The sequence below is a fragment of the Tenrec ecaudatus genome, chromosome 13 (assembly GCF_050624435.1).
Source record: "Tenrec ecaudatus isolate mTenEca1 chromosome 13, mTenEca1.hap1, whole genome shotgun sequence".
NCBI classification, from domain to species: domain Eukaryota; kingdom Metazoa; phylum Chordata; class Mammalia; order Afrosoricida; family Tenrecidae; genus Tenrec; species Tenrec ecaudatus.
Window position 1 is genome coordinate 81,301,052 of NC_134542.1, and position 21,258 is coordinate 81,322,309.

The following is a 21,258-nucleotide window of genomic DNA, read 5'->3' on the forward strand; positions in this document are numbered from 1 at the left end:
GCATTTTAGAACGAACATTATGAACACACCCGACTGTCCTGGAGCATTGAAAAGAAGAACCGCCTGAAGGGTGCCTAAAGCTGTATGGAAGATGATGAGCATCCTGAGTTCAAGTAGAAGGAGAAATATGCTCAGTGCAAACAGCTTTTCCCTCTGCATCAGTGGATCATTTAAAGTTCCTAAATTTTTTTTAAGTTCCTAAATTTCAAAAAGAAAATGATCCAACTTTTGTAATGACAAGAGTCAGCTACTTCCTGGTAAGTCTGAAAATGTCAGCCTCATTTTAAATGAATCATACCCCTAGATTCCATCCCCATCTTCCCCAAAGACCAAGAAATGTTAGCAGTGAAGTCAATGCTCCCACAGGAGACGAAGAGAAGACTGAGAGGAGGTCTCCAGGGGACACAGATAAAGGAAGACTCGCCAGAGCAGGGTTAGCAGAAAGGGTACAGCAGACAGCTCAAGGTTAACCACCCCACCATGGCCCTGCTCAAGCATCCAAGGCTGCCGCCAAAGGAGCACAGTCAAATCACAAGACCGCAGCTGAACCACACTCACGCCATCACAGAAGCAAGTGCCCGACACCTCAAGGGACTACAAACTTCCTGAGATCTTGCCTGATCCCTGCGTTTGTTAACACGAGATTTATATCATGCGATTTCTGCTCTAACATACAGCAAGTCAGGTTCCCTTCAGTCCCTTGGTGAGGGCTCCATTCAAGCTGGATGGCGCTGTGAAGCAGGCTTCAAAAATAAGCCCAGAACAGGCAGATGGAGGCGTGGTCCAAGAGGGTGGTCCATAAATGGAACTCCAGCCCAAAGGCAAGCTCAGTCCTCAAGTCGGTTCGGAGTGGTGGCAGAGGGGTTCCAAGTCGGGCTGCTAGCCACACCACCAATCGCTCCTTGGAAGAGAGGGCTTTCCATAGCCATACAAAGTTACAGTCTTGGAAACTCACAGGGGTAGTCCTGCCCTGTCCTACAGGGTCGCCTGGAAAAGGAACTCGGTGGTGATTTAGCAGGTATTGTAGAAAATATTAAAAGGAGGTTGAAGAAATGGTTGCAAAGATTTGGCCGTATTATCAAAAGAAACTTAAGTAAATAAAAATGAAGCAAGCACTTCTATTGGGAATGCACATTTATACAGCAAGAAAGACTACTTGCTTCATTGATGAATAGTATTTACATTGTCAAAATGATGCCAGCAATGAATAATGATGCAATTAAAAATCTGATACATCAGTATTAGGAAAATGGGAGAGAGAAGAGCGCACAGCAGAACTTCTCACTTACTATAATAAGAGATGATGTCCCAAATTGATGACTCAACAGAAAGCACAGCCCTCACTGAATCATTATAGGTTCCTAAATGACTCACCGATGGTTGTATTATTTACAGAAGTAATAAAGATGAACACCAGAAGAAGTCACGAAAATAATTGAAAATGGAAGTCTCTGGGGGCCTAGGGAAAAAAAAAAGAAAAAAAGAAAATGGAAGTCTCTGGGAAATGAATGAGATGGGCGATGGGTGAAAGGACTGTTGCTTTTTCTTATGTCTTTCAATATTTGATTGCTTATTCAATTACAAAAATGAATCAAAGGCTATGTATAGTAACTACGTACATACATGATCCCATTTTCATGAATACTCTGTGTTTAAGCGGTGGGATTTTGGAAAGTCATGTTGATTGTTCTGTATATTGACTGGACACATGCATTATCGCTTTATTAAACTGGGGAAAGGTTATGTAGATCAGGAGAACAAGGGCTGGCTGGAGAAGGAACTTAAGAAGTAGGAGGAATAAAGATGTAAGAGGACAGCGGCGGGGGGAGGGGAGTTAGGGAGGGGAGCGTCCTGACAGTTCAGGAGATAAAGAAATGTCACCAAGGAAGGGATAGTCAATGAGACCAAGTGCTGCTCCTAGGGTGAGGTTGGAAAAACTCCTGTTCTGGTCGAAAGTCCCTTTCTGAGCACAGCGGGAGAGGGTGCTGCTGGGAGGAAATGCCAGCCAGGCTGCGGGTGGCTGAGCAGAGATCTGAGGCTGCGGAGGAAACCACTGTCATCAAGTCAAGGTCAACTCCGACTCATAGCGACCCTTTAAGACAATGTGAAAATTGGCCCCTGTGACTTTCTGAGACTGTCCCTCTTTATGGGAATAGAAAACCAGTCTTTCTAGCCTTGGCTGAGGAGGAGGAAACCTTAAGCCCCATAAGCAGGGTACACAGCTGCGCAGTGGTTATGTTCTCAGGAGGTGAAGGCAGCTTGCTAAAATCTAGAGAAGAAATATTTTGTTTAAGAAGAAGGAGCCAGAGAGGAGAAATAAATTGAGGATAAAAGATGATTTCTCAACTGATGGTGCCCAGCTATCTAAAGACATAGCATCTGGGGTCTTAAAGGCTTGAAGATAAACAAGCAGCCATCTAACGGAGAAACAACAGTCCACATGGAAGAAGCACACCAGCCTATGTGATCACGAGGTGTCAATGGGATCAGGTATCAGGCATCAAAGAACAAAAAATACTATCAATGTGAATGAGGGAGAGTACAGAGTGGAGACCCAAAGCCCATCGGTAGACAACTGGACATCCCCTTACAGAAGGGTTGTGGGAAGGAGATGAGTCAGTCAGGGTGCAGTATAGCCCGTTTGTAGGCTACTGAATATTCCCTTACAGAAGGGTCTCAGGGAGGAGACGAGCCAGTCAGGGTGCAATGTAGCAAGGATGAAACATACAACTTTCCTCTAGTTCTTAAATGCTTCCCCCTCCCCCCCACCCATCACGATCCCAATTCTTTTTTAAAATCATTTTATTGGGGGCTCATACAATTCTTATCACAATCCATACATACATGCATCCATGGTGTCCAGAACATATGTACATTTGTTGCCATCATAATTCTCAAAACATTTGCCTTCTACTTGAGCCCTTAATATCTGCTGCTCATTTTCTCCCTCCCTCTCCCTACCTCATGAATCCTTCATCATTCATAAATTATTATTATTTTGTCATACGTTACACTGTCCGATGTCTCCCCCCTGCCTTCTTCTCTGCTGTCCATCCCCCAGGGAGGAGACTATATGTAGAGTCTTGTAATCAGTTCCTCGTTTCTACCCCACATTCTCTCCACCCTCCAGGCATCGCCACTCTCACCACTGGTCCTAAAAGACCATGATCCAAATTCTACCTTACAAATCCAGCTAGACCAGAGGATGTACACCGGCACAGATAGGAACTGGAAACACAGGGAATCCAGGACAAATGAACCCCTCAGGACCAGTGGTGAGAGTGACAATACCGGGAGGGTGGAGGGAAGGTGGGGTAGAAAGGGGGAATCGATTATCGGGGTCTACATATGACCCCCTCCCTGGGGGGCGGAGAACAGAAAAGTAGGTGAAGGGAGACATAGGACAGTGTAAGATATGACAAAATAGTAATTTATAAATTATCAGGGGTTCATGAGAGAGGGGGTAGTGGGGAGGGAGGGGAAAAATGAGGAGCTGATACCAAGGGCTCAGGCAGAAAGCAAATGTTTTGAGAATGATGATGACAACAAATGTACAAATGTGCTTGACACAATGGATGGATGGATGGATTGTGATAAGAGTTGTACAAGGCCCCAATCAAATGGTTTAAAAAAATAAAAAGATGATTTCTCAATTTAAAATATCTTCAGTGAAGTGGTATTATGTGAGGGAGAGTGTTGTATCTTCACAAGCATTGCTTTCCAATGAGTACTTGACGAATTCTGCCATTCGGGACAAAAAGATAAATGTTCTCACAGTTCTTCACCCTTCATGAATTTTGACAAACTATAATTTGGTGTAATCAAGGACGAACTTTATACAACTTCATCTAATATGTAACTCAAAAGTGAGTTACTTGCAAGAACTCTTAGTCACTTTTAAATAATTACGCTATGACATAAACCAAGATGATTAACAAGGTTTGTATGCTTGATATCATTTTCAAATTAGGTGGAATTTATCATCACACTTAAATATTAAACCAAAGGTAGAATTTTTAATCTTACTTAGTGAGTACTTCAGAAAGAAACAAAGCAAGATCCTGAGCAAAATGTAAGACTTGCTCTTTTTAAAATTACTTAAAGGGTTGTAAAGGCCAGTGTTTCTAATTGATTAAAAATGATCAATGCCTGGCTCACACTCCGGCCAACGGTAGTTTATTTGGGCTTGGACAGCTTTCTACATGACTCTATGCACAGCAAGGTCACAAAAACATTAGTATACAATAAAAAGAAGAAAGTATACAGTGACTAAGATTCAGATTTTTTTATTTCCTTCTTTGAAACTTCCTGTATTATTTGACTTCTGAAAACAATGAGAATGTATTAATTTTGTGATTTGAATAGAAGTGTTTCCATTTAAATAGAAAACTAACAAAAGGAACGTGTCTTTCAAGACTCCAGAACCATTTAAGTAGGGAAACTACCTTCTGAATGATTTCACAGTGCTCATTTTTCTGTCAGAGGGTATTCTCAGAAAGCATCACCTTTAAGGTACTTAGAGACTCAGGTGAGTAAGAGGAAGTACTGTATAAGGGAGCTAACAAGAAAGATGTGAGACAGGTGGTGAAGGACTTTACATGCCCTGAGCGTGCTTTGGCTTCACTCTGTAGGCAAATTACTGCCACCTGAAGACTTTCATCCAGGCAAGGTCATGACAGGGACTCCAAATGGAGTAAAGCAAACGGTGACTGGTCAAACTACAAGCTTAGAAAATATTTTGTGTGGGAACATCTCTGAGGTGTATAGAGGCAGGAAATGACTCAAACAGAAGCTATATGCCATAAGATCAAAAAAGACTCCCAGTGGATTTTATAACCATGAATATATGTCAGGGGTATGTGTCAATGAATAATTTCCATGAAAAAGTTAACAGGGAGTCCAGACTTAATGAGGATCTTTGCAATGTCTGATGCGAAGCTAAAGTCCAGAATAAGAAGATGTGCTTCAAGTCAACTTAAGAAGATGGGGCCCTCTCAATAAAAAGAAACAACCTGGGAAAAAGTTGTAAACAAAAATTGACAGTAGAGTATACTGAAAATACACAGGCAGATGAAAAGATGAGCAGGTTTAGTATTAAGGTGGCGGAAGGACATTGGGCCTCTACTCAAGCACACCCTCAATGCATGAATACTTTCTTTTATTAAATTGGCACTCTACGATGCTCACCCTCCTGACACAACTGCTGAAGTCAAAGTGGGTGAACAAGTAAATGTGGTGAAGAAAGCTGATGGTGCCTGGCTATCAAAAGAGATAGTGACTGGGGTCTTAAAGGCTTGAAGATAAACAAGCAGCCATCTAGCTCAGAAGCAACAAAGCCCACATGGAAGAACACACCAGCCTGTGTGATCATGTGGTCCCAAAGGGATCAGTTATCAGGCATCAAAGAACAAAAATATCATATCATTGGCTGCACACCTCCATGACACGATCACGGAGGACAAACGGGTGCATAAGCAAATGTGGCGAAGAAAGCTGATGGTGCTCGGCTTCAAAAGAGATAGTGTCTGGGGTCTTAAAGGCTTGAAGGTAAACAAATGGCCATCTAGCTCAGAAGCAATAAAGCCCACATGGAAGAAGCACACCAGCCTGTGCGACCACGAGGTGCCAAAGGGACCCGGTATAAGGCATCATGTAAAAAATATATATACATATATATACCATGGTTATTGAAGGGGGAAGTGCAGAGTGGAGACCCAAAGACCATTTGTTGGCGATACTGAGAGAGTAGAGGGTGAGTAGGTTGGAAAGGGCCAACTGATTACAAGGATCCACATGTGACCTCCTCCCTGGGAGACGGATGTCAGGGGGGTGGGGGGTGGGGGGGGAGGGAGACTCTGGATAGGGCAAGATATGACAAAATAACAATCTATAAATTATCAAGGGCTCATGAGGGAGTGGGGAGCGGGGAGGGAGGGGAAAAAAAAGAGGACCTGATGCAAAGGGCTTAAGTGGAGAGCAAATGCTTTGAAAATGATTAGGCAAAGAATGTATGGATGTGGTTTATACAATTGATGTATGTATATGTATGGATTGGGATAAGAGTTGTATGAGCCCCTAATAAAATGTTAAAAAAAAAAAAAAGAAAAGATGAGCAAGTTCATAAGTCAGAGAAATATAAAGTGACATAATTCTTGCCTTCCACACAGGAGAGCAGGTTTAATTCCCAGTCAATGTACTGCCTCCACCGTGGCAGTGGGGGGTTGTGTGTTATACTAACCAAGTTTCAGCAGAGGTTCAAAACTAAGGCAAGTTAGGAGAAAACACCTGGCAACACACTTCTGAAAATTCAATCAATGAATAAAATCCTGTGGATCATAATGTTCCAATATACACCCGATCGCGAGGTTGAAACAAAACGAGAGAGACCTTCAATCCACTGTTCACGGCTCTCTATGTACATGAGTCGAAAGCTGGCTCAACAGCAGTGAGCAACAACAACAGATTGGCCAAAATTGGAAAGCTGGAACTCACTAAGTATTGGTGGGTATGGGGAGATGAAGACGGACGCAGCCATTCTGGATAGCATCTGTCACAGCTTGTGCAAATTAACTGGGCTCATATTCTATAACCTAGCAATTCTGGTCCCAAGTACATATTTCAAACAAATTGTTGGACATGCAGCCTCCTTGTGAGGGTGAGGAAAAGGAGCTATCTAAATGCCCATCATAGATGGAGGGAGCAGAGGTAAGATTCCCATGGATGAGTATCATGAAATACTCAACTGTAGCCAGAATCAGCAGGCTAGATGGCCATACAGCACAAAGGATGGAGCTACTAATGCAAATTGTGGGTAAAAATATCAACTGAATGAGAATAATGCCATAACTAAAACAATTTACAGAACACACAGTATATAAGAGTACGCACCAACAACACAACGCTACACACATCTGATGATGAAGTTGATGTAGAGGACAGAGATAAAGAGGAATTAATAAACAAGACACGTGCCTGGTTCGCAGAAATGATGACAAAGTGCCATCAATAAGATGTATGGACAACTCAATCTCCCTGTTTACAGAAACGTTTTCCACAAAACAAAGATTAGCGGGGTGAATACAATGGGAGAACCCAAAGGCAGGGTCAGTTTGATCAGTCTTTTAGGGGAAGACTTCGTGACTCATGGCCTCTGCAAGGCGATTTAGATAGATATTTAGAACCATTTCCCACACTGACTCCTGAGAAGTCAAATTAAATTTTTTAATTTAAATTTTTTAAAAAGAAGGAAAACAATGCCCACTTATCCTTACTTGCTATTTCCCATTTTCAAATTTTAGTCATCTATGACAAATCAGCTACTCTTGCCATTTAAAATCCAGCAGCAAATCTTAAAAATAGGCACTAAAAGTGGGAATTTGTTAAAGGCTTCTTGAGAGGCTAAGAAAAATCTTTCTACTTTACTTCTCTATCCCTTAACTTTCTCAAAAGAAACTTAACAATATGTTTTTCCCTGTAGATAACACATTTCCCCACCTCCAGAGTCATGGTTTGTTTTTAATTCAATTTGGTAATCTGGTCCATCATCACAGAGCTAGCACCAAAGCCTGGCAGGAAGAAAGATGGCGAGGGCATGCTCTCAATCCCTGGGCGCCAGCCTAGTCACCTTTGTCCCTACCAATCTGAGGGAGCAGTAACTGCTTACCGGCTACATTTACAGTTTGGCTACAAGTATTGCAATTTGACCCTTCAAAGACCTGGTAATATTGATTTACACAGCCTTATATTAACTGAAAATATTTTAAGTATGCCCCACTATTTGGATAGTTATCTCTAACATGTCTATTTTTTAAAAAGGCCATTTGAGAATAATAATCTCTCCTATCATTTCCTTGAAAGGGTTTTGTACTGTCAGGTTGGGTTTTGTTTGCTCGTGCACAGAAACTGAGGTTGGGGGTGGAGGGAGCCTGTACCCAGGGCTCTGGGGCTCGACAGCACAAAAGCCTGCCCTGAGTCCTCCAGGTGTCCCTCACTAGTATGGCCTCCTACTGTACTTGTTCAAGTGGTGCTGTACTTAATGATGTTTTCAACAAAAAGACTTTTGTCATGAATGACTGCTTCAAAAAGCCTTTCCTCGGATTACAAACAGAAAATTCTGTAAGCTATGAACCAAAACAATTCCATTTCCAATGAGCTGACCCAAATATATGTCCAAGCAGCAGCACTGTTCTCACAGGCTATTCGATGGCTGGTTTTTCAGATGTCGTTTCCCAAGTCTTTTTGCTATGCATCAAAGAGATCTTCATATCTAACACTGGCTTAAAGCCACTGTTGAGTGGACTTGAGCCCCAATCTTTATTGAACAGCCAGGTACAGGATAAGTTGCACTGCCCAGAGGGCGCCAAAGGACATGAGTAACAGAGGGAGTAGAATTGAACAGAGAGGGAAGGGGCTTTGGCAACTTGGTTCATGTCTGAGCATCAGCTCAACGGATGCAGCAGCCCGCTGCATCCAGAAGGGCAGAGTTTCAAGAGGGAAGGCAAAGGATAAGGGAACCCTCATCAGACACTAAAATAATTGTCACAGCGTGGAAGTTGCCTTCATGCACAGCATACCAGTGATTCTACAGGAAAACAAAAACGTATGCAGCACAGGGAATGAGATGGAGAGCATTGCCCCTAGCAAGTAACTATGAAAAAGCATTATAAGTGGTTTTTAACTTCAGAAGTCTCTTAATTTGTCAAGTACACAAGCTCAAAAAGATTAACATCATGTAACCACATATTAAGCGGCCTTGCAACTACAAAAAGTATAAGTTTAGGTAGACACTGCGAAGAATAACCAGTAAGAGCTCAGATATGCTAATACCCAGAGAAATAATAAGACAAGGTCAATGGCTGTGGCAACTAAAGGTCAGAGAGGGAATGCCTTCTCCAAAGCCACAAATGTTGTCGACAGATAAAGACAAGCTTTCTTCACAGGACACTGAGCTGCCACTCCCTCGATGGAGTCCACTGCCAGAAACCAGAAGCCACCGTGGTGCTGAGGGCTACGGCGTCCACAGTTCAGACTCACCAGCTGTCTGCTTCCATTAACTCCTGCATAGCTTTGCTATGAGTCAGACAGACCTGATGGAAGCAGGTGTGTGGTTTGGGGTAGGAGGCAGCGCGTTCAAGTAATCAGAAACTTTTTCTCTTTTCATGTGAAAACTAAGGTTTGGATTGTGCTACTCATACTCACAAGTCAGAAGGGCCAAAGTAAGGAAGATTCCTCCTTGTCTATTTTCTGGGGTCTCAAATACACATGATCATATAGAATCATCTACTGCCAGAAGGCCACAGTGAAGACAACTGATAAATGACAAATACAAATACACTTTCAGAAAAAAACACTTTTCATAACAATGAATGATATCCCTTTTATATTACTTGTCGCTATTTCTAACTGTCACACAAACTGATGGGCTGATCCTGACATCACAGCTACAGGATGAAAAAGTGTGACAAATTTGAAGCTCACACCACCCTTTCTTCTTTGTCCCATACTTGCTTATGGTTTCATCTCACCTAAAGACCATGTAATAAGAAACTATCACATGGCTGGAGAGGGGAATATGAGATTACATGAGACACTGTCCTTCATGTTGAAAAGATGATCGTGCCTCTGAACATAAGCACTTCCATGAGCGTAGCCATGACTATTAACATGACCAGTGCCCAATTGTTTCAGTCATCCTTCAAGGATCGAAATGCCCAAGCTTTAACGCACAAGGAGATCATCGAAGCCTTTCACACACCCGGATCCCACCGCTAGGATGCGTCTCCTTGCCCTCCTTCTGCACTGCTTTCCAAATTCAGTTCACTTAATCCAAAGCTGTTGTATGTTTTCCTAGAGAAGAGCCCTAGTGTAACGAGAATTTGTAAACAGGGAGCACTCAGTTCTGAATATTCCACTTTCCTTGACCTTTTACAGCACTAAGCCAAGAGACCGCTCAAGAAGCTGGTTGACAGGCATCAGTCTGATGGATCTCATGGCCGTGCACATGATGCCCTTCAAGGTCCATCTGAGACACAGGTACACGTGACCAACAGAGCATTAGCTTTCAGAGGACTTCATTAAATTTGATACAATGGAAAATGGTCAACCATATTCTGTTAACATTACTTCACATCATGATTTATTACTCTACTGATAACCTCTAAGAAGGAAAATTCTACTTTCTATGACAAAAGTAACATTGTATCCATACTTCACACAATTTAAGTCACAAAGTTTTCTTATATCACATCTGCAAATATTTAAATAGCAATAAACTAGTTTAATTATGGCCTACCACAAAACTACTAATTTAGAAATTGAGCTGCAAAACTTAAAATTGTACTTTTAAAAAGTACAATTATGATTATGAATTACATAATGCTATAAAGTCTATTACTCCTTATCAGATTCCATTTTTATAAATCTTCTGAGCGCCACTAAAAATGACTACATGGATTTCACTAGATATAAAAAAATCTATTGTGGACAGGCTTCATCCCACTGCCCCTCAGGACATATGGGTCCCATTAATTGTATTAGAATCTATATTATCTCAAAAATGTTTTCACTGTATTTAAAATTCCTTCCATTACTGGAAGCACAGAGTTTCAACAGAAAATAATTCAGTCTTGAAAAAGCTAACTTTTATGTGTTTCTCTGCTCTCATTGGTAAAACAGGGCCCACAATAATACCTGGCCCATGGGGAGATGATGAAGACTGAGAGCAGAGCCTCTACTTATAGAGGGTGACACTTGGCTAAGACCTTGTCCGGCTTTCAGCCTTCTTCACAAGAGCACTGGGAGATCAGTCATGAAATAGGAGAGTAACACCATCAGAGTGCATCGTAGGGAATAAGATGTAAGGCTGTGACGTCTAGCATTATCACAGTCCCTTTTGTTGTGATTGTCAATAGCAAACTTTCCCACTGCAGCAACTCACTTCTAGCCAATCTACATGGTGCTGAGCCTTCGAAACCCAACCCCCTGCTGTTGAATGGATTCTACAGTGCCTGCACTACACAGAACGGGCATGCATCTTGGAGTTCCTGCCCCATCTTTTTCCTGTGGAGTGGATGGTGGGTTTGCACGGCTGACCTCCTATGAGTGGCTGAGAGCTTAACCACTGTACCACCAGGGATCCTTTACACTCAGTTTCTGAGCAGTTTTCACCATTTACAGGTGTGTGCAATCTTGTTTACCACATATACCTGTAAACGCAAGTCAAAAAAAACCCCAACAACAAACAGATTCATGCTAACAGCCCACCACTTACAAAACAAGAAGTCTATTTATTACAACTCTCTAACATTCCATCTAGCATAAAGGTCAGTTATGACTATCTCTATCCAGAGAATACACCAGAGGCCTCATTAGGTGATGCCATACATGTGCATACCTAACATGGAATGGGCAGTTTAGTCACTAAAAGCTCACTGCTATGCAAATGGAGGGGTGGAGATCTCCCAGAAAGTAGCCGGCAACATGCGTAGTAAGAAATATGCCTCCTTGTAAAGCACAGACTGCAGAGTCGTCATGTTTCAGTTCTCAGATTGATGCAGACTTGGCTCAGAATCCCAACTGTGGAAATGTAAATTGATTCACATTCGCTCTCTACTTACTTTCTGATGCTCACACACTTATACAGCGCAAACTCATACGAAAAAGAAACTCAAATGAACGGATACTGATATTTGCTTGTTGCTTTTTAAAAAAAACTACTCAGAATTGTGATGAAAACCAGTACCTTTCAGAATATCTGTTAACTTGGAACAGTCCATGATTCCAAATTCAGTTGTATAACTTTAAGATGTTAATAAATTCAAGAGTTAAAAAAATTAACTCTATTGAAAATTATTTCACTTAATTTTAGGGATTTGTTTTTTGGTTAACATTGGAGGATTTTAAAAGTGTCTAATTCAAATTAACATACAATTAATAAGACAATAGGAAAAAACCATTTCTTCTACATAGTACTATCTCAATGCATAAAAAGCCCCTTCCTTTCTAGTCTGTTACAAGGATTGAAAAATAAAATTCCATACATTTTGTCACTAACGCACCTAGCTAGAGCTCACAATGTCCAGGAGACTACACGGCTCATGACACTTACATGAGACAGAGATCAAATACTACAAGTTGAAGATCTGAATATCAAGTTCTAAGAGTAGTCTAAGAAGGCAAAAATAAATACAAAACTGAAACACATGACCATGGCAGAACAATCTGGCTGTAAAAAAGAAAGGGAAAAGTAGAGACAGAATCCAGAAATGTCAGGAGGGCACTAGCCTGTTGGCAACTAGAGGGCTTTGAGACAAACCTGTCCACAAAGGAGTCCTCATGGTGTAGTGGTTAAGTGTTGTGCTATTAACTGCAGGGTCAGCAGTTTGAAACCAACAGCTGCTCGAAGGGAGAAAGATGAGGCTTTCTCCTCCCATAGAGTTACAGTCTTGGAACTCTCTAGGAGCAGGTATACCTTTGCTATGTAAGGTCACCCTAAGAACTGAAACAGACTTGATAGGGGTGCGCATAAATTAAAAATAGAGCAAGAAATGCAAATTCTACGAAAAGAAATGGACTAAAAGACAAACCCAAACAACTAAGAGAAAGAAAAGAAAACCAACCACACATTTCTAATATTTACCTCAACTTTCCAAAAGATACCCATTTCCTCAACTCAAAACACTGAATTGCTCAAGACTGCAGTGAGTGGGCAGTATCTGATGAGGAAAATTTCTGAACCTGGACATACAAATCCACGATGTTTACATTGGATGTGGGAAAACTCATTAAAATGCCATTGTTGGCCTGCGTGCACCCGGTTGGGTCAGTCTCCACTCATCGTGACGGCAGGTTGCGCTGCCTGTCCTGTGCCAGCCTCACAGTTGCTGTTATGTGTGCAGACTAAGAACCACGGAACAACAAATGTTCACAATTCAATTCTCTACTTTCGCACTGTTATCTGAAAGTGAAGTTTTAAAATTGTTTAAGAAAAACTGTAGGGTCAGAGCCGGCGCCGCCGTGAGGGCCGGGCATGGCGTTGGCTCCCGGGCCCCCTCGCCGCTCTCGGGGAGCCCAGGGGGAAGAGCAGCGATGCTCACTCTGGCGAGCAAACGGAAGCGGGATGACGGTCGCAAAGGGTCCCGCTCCGCAGCCACCGCCTCCCATTCCACGCGGAGGGGGTCTGTGAGAGACAAGCTGCTCGTCAGAGGTTGCAGAGCGTGAAGCACACGTACCTTGTACCTGTAAGGTGCACTTTCCTGATCCCAACAAGCTCCACTGCTTCCAGCTAACCGTGAGCCCAGATGAGGGTTACTACCAAGGTGGAAATTTTCAGTTTGAACTGAAGTTCCTGATGCCTACAACATGGTGCCCCCCAAGGTGAAGTGCCTGACCAGAATCTGGCACCCCAACATCACAGAGACGGGGGACATCTGTCTGAGTTTACTGCGAGAACATTTGATTGACGGCACTGGCTGGGCTCCCACGAGGACGCTGAAGGATCTTTTGAATTTTGATGATGCACTGAATATTGAAGCTGCAGAACATCATCTGCGGGACAAGGAGGACTTCCGGAATAAAGTGGAAGACTACATGAAGCGGTACGCCAGATGATAAAGGAGGCCTGCAGGGCCGGGATTGTGCGCTGCCCTCCGTCCCCATCACGGTCCCGCTGTCCCACCGGGCTGGACCAGCCCGTGACACACTGGTCTGAAGAACAGCTTCCACCTGCCCAAGTTAGCTGGAGAACGCAATGTAAAATCAGCAAGGAATGCGTCTTGGGTTCTGAAGAATTGTCTGCTTTCCTCCTTAACGTGGGTTTGGTTTGAACCTGCCCCGCACAGGCTGCTGGTGGAATTCCTGACGCGTTTCACTGAACTCACAGTGGCTAGAGCTTGCGGACCCCTCCCCAGCAAACCACCCTGCGCCAGTGATGCTAATGATGTAGACCATGTGACCCGCAGAGTGTCTTCAGGACCCTGCTGCCCAGACTCTGCTTGGATGTGAAGCCGCCTAGCCCTCTCCTGTGCTGGGACCCTGCCCAGGGGTTGCCAGGCTCCCCAGAAATGCAGAGTCATTTATTGTCTACCTTCCTGAGATGCATTGGTTTGTTTTTTATTTAATGTAAGTATATTTTGGGGAAAAAAGAAAAACTGTAGGATATGCTAAAAAACAGATATAATCTAACACATTTAGGGATCAACAACAGCAATAAAAAACAAAATCATTGTATATGAATTGTTAAGATGAGTACAAACAACAAAAACACATCTACCTTAAAAATCCGGCTGGACCAGAGGATGTACACTGGTACAGATAGGAACTGGAAACACAGGGAATCCAGGGCAGATGACTCCTTCAGGACCAGTGGTGAGAGAGTAGTGATCCTGGGAGGGTAAAGGGAAAGTAGGAGAGAAGGGGGGAACCGATCACAAGGATCTACATAAAACCTCCTCCCTGGGGGATGGACAGTGGAGAAGTGGTGAAGGGAGATGTCGGATGATGTAAGAGATGACAAAATAATAATAATTCATAAATTATCAAGGGTTCATAGGGAAGGGGAGGGGGAAAGGAGGGGGAAAATGATGAGCTAATGCCAAGGGCTCAAGTAAAAAAACAAATGTTTTGAGAATGATGATGGCAACATAGGTACAAATGTGCTCAACACAATGGATGGATGTTTGGATTGTGTTAAGAGTTGTGCGAGCCCCCAATAACATGATTTTTTAAAAGAAAAAGAAAACACATGGCATGCTCAGAAATGACCAAACGTTAGCAGGATTACATGAAAAAGTGCGCTGTTCTCTAGGAACGGACTGTACTTTCTCTCAAGGTCTCGCAGTCCTTTGTGAGACCACACACATGGCTACCAGGCTGCTGCCAGAGGTACCCTGGAACAAAGGTCTGACAATCAGCCACTGGCAACCCTGCAGAGTATACAAGGGTTCATGCCATGCTTCAGAATCCACTCTGGTATAATCTGCTGGTTTATGCTCACATTGAAAGTTGTTGTTTTAATGGCACTGTCATTTTCCTCAGAGTAAGAAAAATAAATAAATAAATAATGTGTAAATAAGTCTAGACAAGCACTGCCCAAAAGAACTTTCTGTCCTTATTATTAGGCACCAGTCAGACAATACTGAAGGATACCAAAGGCAAAATATGGAAGAATGCAGGAAGCATTAAAAGAAGATGGAAGATTCAATGTACCAAAATAAACTGCTCGATGCTCAACCATTTCAAGATATAGCATATGAACAAAAATTACTGGCACCGAAGGAAGAAGTCCAAGCTGCACTAAAGGTAATAACAACAACCACCATGGCTCTAGAAATGGACGGAACCTCAACTGAAATGTTTCAACAAGCTAATCAAAGACTGGACGCATGTGTCTATACAAAAAAAAAAACGGAAGACAGCTACTGGCCAACTGACTGGAAGAGATCCATATTTGTGCCCCTTCCAAAGAAATGGGGCTCAAGAGTGCAGACTTCTGAATAAAATCATTGATATCACAAGCACGTAAAATTCTGAAGATAACTGCCAAAGGTTCAAGCCAGATTCAGAAGTCAAGCCGGATCCAAAAGAGGCTCTGGAGAGAGGGATAATACTGCTATCCCAGAAAGATGTGTATTTGTGTTTTATTGAGTCTGCAGACATACAACTGTGTGGAACATAAGAAACTATTGATATGTTAAGAAGAATGGGATTCCAGAACACTTCATTATGCTCAATGGAACCTGTACATAGACCAAGAGGTAGTTGTTTGCCAGAACAAGGGTATACTGCATGATCTAAAATCAGGGCTGCCACCTTTCTACTTACTTATTCAATCTGTATGCTGAGCAGATCATCAGAAAAGCTGGGCTATGTAAAGAAAGTGGCATCAAGATTGGAAAAAAGCTTATTAATAGCCTGTGATACACAGTTAACACTAGAAGCACTTGCTGATGAAAATGAAAGACAGTGTCGTTTAGTATGGATGGCGATTCGAGGTAAAGAAAACCAAACTCTCCTAAGTGAACCAATAGACAACATGTAACATCCAGTCAATTTTGTGTTCAGCAGCACTAGAGGGCAGGGTAAAACTGTCCTTGCAGGTTTCTGAAAGAGTAGAACTTTCTAGAACATGGGACAGCTGACCTTGTGGTTAGCAGCCCAACATGTAACCCACTAGGACTCCTTTCATGGAAAAGGCAGTCAGAAAATCAAACGATATATTGCAAATCTCTTGCACAAGAGCTCTTTACAATGCTGAAGAGCAAGCTTGTCATTTTGAGGATAGAGGCACACCTGACTCAAGCCAGGATATTTCAATTGCTTCATGCACATGTGAAAGTTGGACAATGGGTGAGAGTTGATGCATCTGAACCACGGTGTTGGGGAAGAGCACTGTAAGTGCCATGGACTGCCAGAGAGCAGACATATCTGTTGTTCTTGTTTGGTTTTCTTGTATTGTTTTGTTTTACTCTGCATTGTTTTGTGGAGAGGAGAGGGAAAAACAATCCCTAGGGGAAAACAATGGACTGATGGCTAGGGGGTTGGGGGGGAGGCCTGGGAGAGGGGAGGTGGGGAAAGGAAGTAGGTGTTAACAAACACAGGGACAATGGACCTAGTGATCTAAAATCTATGGCGAGGAGGGCATAGGATGCCTGGTAAGGCTTGATTAAGGGCAATGTAATTGAGAAGAATTACTGAAACCCGAATGAAGGCCAAACATGATAGTGGGACAAGAGGAAAGTAAAAGGAAATAGATGAAGAACTAGGAGGCATAGGGCATTTATAGAAATCTAAATACAGGTATGTACATATGTAAATATATTTATATATAATGATAGGGAAAGAGAGCTATATACATATTAAGTATCAAGGTAGAAGATGGACACTGGGTCTCTACTCAAGTACTCCCACAATGCAAGAACATTTTGTTCTAATAACCTGGCATTCCGTGATGCTCACCTTCCCAACACCATTGCTGAAGACAAAATGTGTGCATAAGCAAATGTGGTGAAGAAAGCTGATGGTGCCCAGCTATCAAAAAATACAGCATCTGGGATCTTAAAGGCTTGAAGACAAACAAGCAGCCATCTACCTAAGAAGCAACAAAGTCCACATGGAAGAAGTACACCAGCCTGTGAGATCATGAGGTGTCCATGGGATCAGTATCAGACATCAAAGACCCAGAACAAAAATCTATCAATGTCAATGAAGGGGAGTACAGAGTGGAGACCCAAAGCCCATTTGTAGACAACTGGACATTCCCTTACAGAAGAGTCACAAGGAAAAGACAAGGCAGTCAGCGTGCAGTGTAGCACCTAAGAAACATACAACTTTTCTCTAGTCCTTTAATGCTTCCTCCCTACCCCCGCTATCATGATCTCAATTCTACCTTACAAATCCAGCTAGACCAGAGCACGTACACAGGGGTACAGATAAGAGCTGGAAACACAGGGAATCTGGGACAGTTAAACCCCTCAGGGACAAAAATGAGAGTAGTGATACCAGGAGAGAAAGGGGAAGGGGGGGTGGGGAGAGGGAACTGATCACAAGGATCTATATATAACCCCCTCCCTGGGGGATGGACAATAGAAAAGTGGGTGAAGGGAGACATCAGTCAGTGTGAGACATGAAAAATAATAACAATTTATACATTATCAGGGGTTCGTGAGAGAGAGTGGGGGAGGGAGAGGGGAAAAATGAGGTGCTGACACCAAGGGCTCAACTAGAAAGAAAATGTTTTGAGAATGATGACGGCAACATATGTACAAATGTGCTTGACACAATGGATGGATGGATGGATTGTGATAAGAGTTGTATGAGCCCCCAATAAAATGATTTTTAAAAAAGAAAGAATTTTGTATGATCCAACACAAGAGTTATAATTTGGCAATATTTCTAGAATACACATGGATGAATTGTGTTAATTTGAATAACTTTATCTTTAGTATTTGTTACATGGTAGTTGATTCCCCACATGTATGTTATGCACACATTATTACTTGGTTCTAGAAAATTACCTCTCCTCAAAAGTGGTCATAGTACTTGTAATAAAAGCATTTAAATAACCCAATTAAAAAATGGACAAGTATTTCAGTAGACATTGCTCTAAAGAAGATAAGCAAATGACAAGCACATAAAAATATGCCAGTGTTGTTAATGAATGAAAATTCAAGAAACAAACTCACTGCCACCGATTCCAGCTTGCAGGGGCTCTACAGGACAGGTCAGAACTGCCCCTGTGGGTTTCAGAGACTATAACTCGTCACACGAGTAGAAAGCCTCATGTTTCTCCCACAAAGCAGCCGGTGGTTTTGAACTGCTAAGCTTGCAGTTAGCAGCCCAGGTGTAATCACGATGTGATCAGGGCTCCATTTATACCCATGAGAACTGAAAATATAGCTCACAATACAACGTGGACACAGAGGTTGGTTAATAGTACTACTCACAGTAGAGAAAAATTGGAAGCCAAGTGAACATCAAAAAATGAATGGATAAATAAAGTAGAGCCATCCAATATTATTCAACCATAAAATGGAATGGCATAGCAGGGGGAGGGGTTAAAAAAATCAATGGACAAATGGAATTAAAAGATAACATTTTTCCATAAACTTTTAGAGGTCTTCTCAAACTGATCTTGCTACATTACACTAAGAAAAAAAAAAAAGCCAAAGCACCAACATTGACATACTGCATAATTCCAGTTATGTACAGTATCCCAAAGAGGTGAATCCTTCAGGCTGAGCGGAAGGAATGTTGAGTACTAATGAGTGCAGGGTGTTGCTCCAGGATTATAAAGATTTTGCTGAATTAGATAGTGGTCGTATTTTCAGAACTGTATAAATGTACTAAAAATCAATTTATAGGTGAATTGCACACCTTTAAGAGGCTATGTGAATTATCTCATTTTTAATAAGCATTGCAACAAGCACTGATCTCGAGTTTAATTCCCTATGTACATAATTTCCCTTTAAATATTATGGAGACTTTCTCATTTTGTTTTGTTCTGTTTCTCCTGCTTGAAGAAATACTGACCATTTTAATGAAAGATTATATTTATTAAAAAGATACTACATCCACTCTCCCAGCATCGTCCCTCACACCCTTAGTCCTGAAGGAGGGTGAGTGGGTTGGAAAGGGGGAACTGATTACAAGGAGCCACATGTGACCTCTTCCCTGGGAGAGGGACAGCAGAGAAGGGGGGAAGGGAGACTCCGGATAGGGCAAGATATGACAAAATAACGATGTATAAATTACCAAGGGCATATGAGGGAGGGGGGAATGGGGAGGGAGGGGGGGGGGAAAGAGGACCTGATGCAAGGGGCTTAAGTGGAGAGCAAATGCCTTGAGAATGATTGGGGCAGGGAATGTATGGATGTGCTTTATACAATTGATGTATGTATATGTATGGATTGTGGTAAGAGTTGTATGAGTCCCTAATAAAATGTAAAAGAAGAAAAGAGATAAAAATGATTAGGGCAAAGACTGTACGGATGTGCTTTATACAATTGATGTATGTATATGTATGAACTGTGAAAAGAATTGTATGAGCCCCAATAAATTGTTTAAAAAAAAAAAAGATACTACATAAGAGGACCATTTTAAAAGTTGTTACTTAAAATTAAGAAATCAGAAAGTGTTACAGAGAAATCAGTTTTAAAAAAATACAACTCCAAGCTAGCAGTGACTTCTTCATAGAAAAGACTCTCCGTGCGTTTATTGGCTGGCTGTCCTAGAGGCATGGGCTAGGCCTCTAACTGCCTCTCCCTGGTAAGCTGCAGCAGTCCTAAATCAAAGTTTGAGAAGACATATAACATTCTCCTCCAATGGCAAAAAGAGGTGCTGCAGAGACAAACGTTTAAGACGCATGGGCAGCCCTAATGGAAACTAGGGAGAAGGCGAACAGGACCATATTATAAGCAAGCTGCAAATGTCACCTCTGAGCCAAGAAACCATGAGAAACAGCTACAGGCTCCCTCCTTGTGTCAGAGAGAGAGAGCAGGAAAGGAGATGGCAAGTCAGAGCAGGGACAGGTCCAAATTTGCGTAAGTCTATTTTTAAAATGCTACATAGATTTAGAAATACATTTCCATTTCATAACTTGGGAAAGGAATGGAGGCTGCTTGTCTAGAATCACAATTATTTTTTAGTGAAATTAAACATTTTAAGCCAGAAATAAAAGAATAAATCAGTAATTTATATTAATTACAAGTCGGTTGCCAACAATGGTATGGAATACAATGAAAACATCTGGTAAACTAAAGGAGTATGCATTGTTTTTTTTCCCCTTCTTTCTCATCCCTTTAAGTATGGTTGCTCTTAAAGGCAAACTATCTAAGGAAATTTAAATACAACTGTATCAAGGGGGGTGGGGGGAAGAACTATGCTGAATTTAAGAGTTAACCGAATTTGCCATTTAAATTATTGGAAGATTTTTAAAGACTGGGAGAAAATACTGCTTTAGTAACTCCTACTAAAGTAACTCCTACTAATGGAGTAAAGAAAAATCATAGAAACCTCCTGGAGAATGTGGGCTGGGCAGCCCAGCCTACAAAAGGAATGGGAAGAAGCTGCTCCCATCGCTGGGATTTCTGGGTGGGATTCATGTGCTCCAATACTGAGGGGAAAGTGGCAGAAAATCAGAGGCAGGGCAAAGATTTTCAGCATTAAGAAAAGCCATTTTTATAGAAATATACATACATAATAAAAATGAAAATGCAGTGAAATAGATCAATGTGAACTTCAGAAACCTTCAGCAATTCAGCAAAAATGACTCCTTAAATTGAGGTAATAATTTCATGGTAGTCTTTGCACTTCCTCGTGATTAAAATATGCCATAAAATCCCTAAGCTAAACAACAAACATTTTAGTATCGTTAATCCCAAATGGTTAAATAGTGTTTCTAACAACTATGAAAATATTATGCTAATCATTCATATTGTATTGTGGTTGGCCACATTAACATTTAACTACCACTAATATCTTGGGTGGTTCACTCAAAATACTAGAGAGCCACATAATGAAGCAGCTGTTGGGAAGGGAGAGCAGGCTATAGGCAGATGACACATGCCTCTGACGCTCCCTGACTCTCCATTAGTCCAGCACTTAGCACCACACTTCTAAGATGTGTTAATAGCTTTTAACACAAGGAATTTAAAGACTATATAAATTGCCAACATAGTCCCAAGTGTTTACTAAACTTTGAAAGTTAAAACCTAGTGTGTCACCTGCTTGTGGGAGAAACAAAACCCACAACATAGTGAAATT

The 21,258-nt window shown here is 41.8% G+C and overlaps 1 protein-coding gene and 1 pseudogene across 6 annotated transcripts in view; one reads left to right on the top strand and one right to left on the bottom strand.

Annotated features, from left to right (window-relative positions):
• The window catches only part of PKP4 (plakophilin 4), a 272,376-nt gene that overhangs the window by 226,930 nt on the left and 24,188 nt on the right, over positions 1-21,258 (bottom strand). The window lies entirely within an intron of this gene.
• Positions 13,087-13,608, top strand: LOC142424769 (NEDD8-conjugating enzyme UBE2F pseudogene; annotated as a pseudogene).